The 6,164-nt window shown below is 42.4% G+C and overlaps 1 long non-coding RNA gene across 1 annotated transcript; it reads left to right on the top strand.

Annotated features, from left to right (window-relative positions):
• The first annotated feature begins 1,948 nt into the window (after positions 1-1,948).
• LOC123066177 (uncharacterized) lies at positions 1,949-3,885 on the top strand. The gene is made up of 3 exons (XR_006431250.1): positions 1,949-2,198; positions 2,854-3,174; positions 3,257-3,885. It is a non-coding gene; the product is annotated as an uncharacterized lncRNA (long non-coding RNA).
• The last annotated feature ends 2,279 nt before the right edge of the window (positions 3,886-6,164 follow it).

Below are 6,164 nucleotides of genomic sequence, written 5' to 3'. Positions count from 1 at the left end.
AGCAATGTACAAAGGATGTAATCTTTGAATGAATACATTCATTTTATCCTGTAATATGAAACAAGTTCATATGCGCAATATAATGCTTGTTGATTTAAAATTTTACCTCCTGTGCGGCCGTTTATAAAATGTGAAAGTTGGCCAGTCGTCGGCTTCTACCCCCATGTAACTAGTACAGGGGTGTTCGGGATGAATCTAAACACTCTTTATCCAAGTTTTTGGTCCCTTAAGGAGGTGTTTAGCGCGACGAACAAGGCAATCGGACTATACAGCTTTATCACCCTCACTTAGCCATAGGAGTTCTATAACTTTAAATTTTGGCGTAGCCCCCGGTATTCGAAAGGCCGAACTTGGGGCACTATACACGCCTAAATCGGACAAACACCGATTCCTCGCATAAAGCGGAAACAATCTTTAAGGTTTTGAAACTTCTCGAACAGCGACCAGCTCTCGCCGCATCATGACAGTCAGTTTTCGGCTTTCTCTACTGAGGTGCTCGTCCGGAAGAACCAGGACACAATCACAGTAGTTCTCCCTTTGCTACCCTAGCCGATATAGCGGAATGTAGGGTAGCAAGCACAGGAGCCGGGCAACCCAACTATTGACCCAAGACATGATTTGGAGCTGATGCATATAATGCTATAAGTTCAGGGTGTCGTACTGTTAAAAGTGTTTGGACTTTCTTGCCGTGTTATGGGTTACACTGAAGCCCCTGGTGAACTGAACGTACAAGAATGTACGGGTGCGATTTGTCATAGATAAACAGACAAGGGAAAAAATGAAGTAATAAGCTGACGCTGCAAATTATTTTCAATGGTTATTTGAGTAATACGTCAAGGCGTATGTATACAAGTAGTGCAATAAGCAAATAGGGCTATTTGGCATGCCCTGACCAAGAGCGAGCTGCGTGTGGGTATATAAAATAGATATAGCGATCGTTAGCAGAGACCACCTGGGGTTTCCCTTGTACGCCAAAGCTCCTTGCTTCCTTGCCCATGATGGGTCCGATGATCAGGTTATCAGAAGAGCCTTGAGAAGAGAAGAACCTGAAAGAAAGAATAAGGGGAAGGTATGCGGATCCAGGGGCGGTTGAGCCGCCTTGTGGACCGTGGTCTAGCCGTGCCTCCGTCTATGCCCATGGTATTTTAAGTGCGTAATTATGCACGTGCGGCACAAATTTCACCACTTGATTGGGGATAGGACGGAGGCTGAATTGGTAGTTAAGATCTGGAAGGGCCGGATGATCCTGTTACAGAGTAGTTCGGTGTGGCACTCCGGCTCAGAGAAAATCGGAACACCCCGTATTCCAGCCCAGAGATCGAGATGAAATGTTCTTGAATACGGCACTGTTTAGCATAGAACAAACTAGCTCTTTATTACAATCTATTTGGGTACAAGGGTTACATTGGCATGGCGACACTACGCATGCCACTGTTGCTCTATGCAAGCCGTAGAATAACACGATGCAGTGGAAGAACTCTAGCAGTGGAACAACGACTTCGGTGGTGAACTCCACTCTGCTGGGACTCTGGCTGGAATGCTTATCCTAGCACGGACAAATGGAAACCACGACAAGCAAGCAATCAAATCCAGCATGACCTGTAAACTGGCATGACACGCCAGGTCAGTACATTGAATGTACTTGCAAGCTCACAATAACCAGAAGCATTCAAGGCAGGCTCAGTTCTTTTCTGGCTTGTGGATGACTTATTGTGGAAAATAAGCCCAAGTTGAAAGACTCATTTTTTGTATTCAGCTTAATTTCCAGCCACAGCCGGTCCCTTCACGTTTGGGAGAAGCCAGGGGAGAGCAGCTTCCCGAGCGCAGCCCTTTAAAAACTGAAGCGGTTTGCTATGCCCTCGGTGTTGGCAGTATTTACAACAGAAATGCCACCAGCGAAAGATATAACCCCAGGCATCGAAGGCATCTCTCCCGAGGCATCATCAGTTTCGCGCGTCTGCTAGGTTTCCTCGCTGCCGCCTCTTGTCCAGCTAGCCGCCGCCGTCATCGCCGTCGTCGTCCTTCCCGATGCCATGCAGGGACGTTAGCCAACGTCGCTATCCTGCCCCAACATCGCAATCGCTGGCCTCCGCCCGTCCCTCTGCTGCTTCCCGTCCTGCTGCACATCCGGCCTCCACACTACTCGCATCTTCACGGCAAGCTCCAGTCTGATCGTCCCCGTCCAAGCTCTTACCAAGGTAAGCACCGTCTGTCATTTTATCTTTCTCCTCTGGACTTCTTTCCAGTTCTGCATGTGATGCATGATGTTATAAACCATGTCATGCGATGACATCTATCTGTGTTCGGGGTTTAATACATGTGTACGTGTGTGTGTAGGCTTGAGCAATTGTCACCGGGTAGGATTGCTAGTTGCCTACAGATACGCTCTTGTGGCAATTGGCCGAATGATCTACACGTACATTAGTATTAGTACTACTAGCACTATAAAGATCAAAGCAAAGATCGTCCAGAAGCTTGATGTGCGAGTCTTATCTTGGTGTTCCTAATCGATTGCTCGAAGGTCTAGCCAGCTTGGGGCAAAAACAACTAGTCAGCTTAGCTTTGTTCGTGCTAGTCGTCGTCGTTCTTCGTCGCCTTCGTCGGAAGTACTCAGCGCACGGACTAGGCCAACATATGCCACATTAGAGAGTGAACAAAAATACTTCTAATTGTACACTGATTGCTCCGTACGTGTATTTATATGACCAAAAATACTGTCATGTATGAATTTGGTGTTGTGGCAGTGAGCTAATATTTTTATTAAATACATAGTGGGATTTTATTACTGCTAAGGGTTATCTGGTATGGGGTATGTGCTATTTTATTAAAATTGTAACATTCATTTTATGATAGATGGATAAAGGTAAATCTGGGAAAGAAAATTGGGATCCTGTTGCCCATAAAGTTTTCCTTGACATCTGGGTTGAAGAAGTGAATGCAAATAACCGTTCTGATGGACATTTGAGCCCAATTGGGTACGAGAATATGATAAGAAAGTTCAATGAGCGGACAAACAGAAATTATGTTCGCAAGCAATTCAAGAATAGGTGGGATTTACTTAAAAAAGAGTACAATTGTTGGAAGACGTTGAACCAAAAGGCATCTGGAATTGGAATAGATCCTATTACTAGGAGCATTGCGGCTACTGATGAATGGTGGGCGACTGAGATACAAGTATTGAAGCATTCATATTACTTTTACTTGTTACTTTGCCATCCACTTTCTTAATTAATTTATTTGTGTGATATTTTTGCAGAGAAATGAGATTGCCGCCAAGTTTTGATATGCTCCATTAGTTGATGAGCAAAGAATGAGTTTTATATTTGATGACCATAGTGTGACGAATGCATATGCAAGGGTCACAACTCCGTCGTCTCAAGTTGGTGCCTCTCAAATTAACATTGAAGAGGATAATGAGGACGACTCGGGATGTGAGTTAGATGTTAACCAAGTTACACCCACCAATGTTTCATCTAAAGGTCGAAAGAAGAGATCATGTCCTTATTCATCGAGTCCCAAGATGGTCCAAAAGGCGGCAAAAGATAGTGATGATAAAATGGTATTTAACCGTATGGTTGACCTTTGGGAGAGGAGGGAGATTAGCCGCAATTCGGCGATGTCTCAAACAAATGTGGATCATGTGAGAGATGAGATAAAAGAGATGACGACCATGGTGGTGAACGATGGAGGTCGGCCTAGAAGTGATGTGTATTTCTATGCTCTACAGCTATTTACGAAGAAGGAACATCGTGATGTATTCAGTGCCCTCAAGGATGAGACTGCTAGTGTGAGGCTTGAATGGATCAAGTGGACATGGGATCTCTTTATGAAAAAAGATCAGAAATTTTGTGATATTATTTGCTTTGAACGAAATTACTTGCTATCGACTTGTACTGTCATGAACCTATGTTTTTTTAAAACCTCTTGTTTGCACTCATATTGTAATATAGGGAAACTGGATTATTTGCCATCAATTCGTATGCATCATGGATCTTTTTTCTAGTCATTTTTAATGCCATGTATCGTGTTTGATGGCTCAAATTATTTTGTTTTTTTGTACCAAATTATAATGCATCTATATTGTGTTCTTTATGCGACAGATGGATATCTTTGTTGAGGATGAAGATGAAGAATTAGATTTCTGTATTCTTGCAATGGCACATTATCTTCAAAGCAAAGAGAGGGTGCCCTATGCACCTAGAAGAGCACCAATGATGACGAGGTTGCAATGGGTGCAAGAGAAAGAGATGAATCCAAAAGCATTCTACTCAATGTTTAGGATGCGGAGGTCAGTGTTTTACCCATTGCATGACATGCTAGTTGAGAAATACAGTTTAAAGTCAACTTGCAACATGTCAAGTAAAGAAGCATTAGCACTATTTTTATGGACTCTGGGGACATGCCAGACCACCGATAATATTGCAGATTGATTTGAACACAGTCGGTCTACCATTAACAAAAAGTTTAAAGAGGTTTTAATGTGTGTATATCATATGGCTGCTGATTCCGTACGACCCAAATATGAAACTTTCACCCAAGTTCACGACTCGCTTAAAAAACCAAGATTTTGGCCTCACTTCAAGGATGACATTGGGGCCATAGATGGAACACACATACCTTGCATTGTGCCTGAAAAAGAGCAGCCCAAATATTGCAACAGAAAAGGTGTCACCACTCAGAATATCATGGCAATATGTGATTTTGATATGAGGTTCATTTTTGTTGTTGTTGGATGGCCTGGATCTATTCATGACACCCGTGTATGGGCTGATGCACGAGCTGAATATCCCAGTTTCCCACACCCTCCGAATGGTAATGACTCGTACATGCATTTTTTACACTAGCCTTTTGATTTAAATTACCACTCTTCATTGTATTTTTGTTCCCTGTATAGGAAAATACTATCTTGTTGACTCAGGCTATCCAAACAGAGATGGCTATCTAGCATCGTACAAAGGACAACGGTACCATGTACCTGATTTCCAGCAAGTACCTCCATGAGGGAGAAATGAGACCTTTTATCATCTACATTCCTCACTACGAAACATCATCGAAAGAACTTTTGGTGTTCTCAAGATGAAATGGGGAATCCTTCTTGGCATTAGGCATTACAAAGTTGAAACACAAACAATGATAATTACTACATGTACTTGTCTTCATAACTACATCAGTGAGAGCAAACTACCTGATGAGCATTTTGACATAGTTGAGAATGGATCCTATGTTCACGAGGAGAGCGCTTCTCATCACTTTGCACCCTATGATGAAGGCAATATGGGTAGCGTACGACATGCTATTACTGCGAGTGTCTTTCCTTGATGACTGTCTTTATTGTGTATGCTTTTGTTGGGAGAACCATGTAATATTTAGAATTTCTTTCTTCACAAGTACTACGTACATTTATTTTTATTTTCCAGATGTGCGACAATGATCTTCCTTATGTGGACTTGTTACAATTAAGTGTTGTTTCAAAAAAAATGTTCGTATGTGTTGCAAAGCACTACAAAATAACCCAACTATTATTCCATCAAAACAGAATTTAGGGGGTATTACAGACTTTTTATTGTGTATATAGAAAATAAGCTAAAGGGACAGAGGCTAAAAACAACTGGATGGCTTATCCTCACTGGGCTTATTTCCACAGCGGCTTGTCAGGGGCTTATTACCTGTAAACTGACATGACACACCAGGTCAGTACATTAAATGTACTTGCAAGCTCACAATAACCAGAAGCATTCAAGGCAGACAACAACATGGCAATTACAAGTTAAGCAGAATTTAACTTGATAGCATCAGAACAATACAGTATGAACAACTTGAACATGATACAGTTAACACAACATGAACATGGCATGAACATATTAATCCGACAATACTATCATGCAACATGATGATGCTACATGCACCACTTATTCCGCTCGGGTTACTTCGTAGCTGTCACATGCATCATTTACCAACCTCGGACATCACACGATCATCTCAGGATCAAATCAAGCTTGGTATAAATTGTACCGTAGTGATCATTAAATGACCACAAGGAGCTTTATCTTTACCCATGATTCTCGCACAACATCACGAATGTCCAACAACTTGGTATCCTTGATACCACGGTGATCCTTACGGTGATCACAACCACGACCAACACTTGGTCCCAAACCGCGATC

The sequence above is a fragment of the Triticum aestivum genome, chromosome 3B (genome assembly GCF_018294505.1).
Source record: "Triticum aestivum cultivar Chinese Spring chromosome 3B, IWGSC CS RefSeq v2.1, whole genome shotgun sequence".
Taxonomy (NCBI): domain Eukaryota; kingdom Viridiplantae; phylum Streptophyta; class Magnoliopsida; order Poales; family Poaceae; genus Triticum; species Triticum aestivum.
This window is presented reverse-complemented; position numbering and strand designations above follow the sequence as displayed.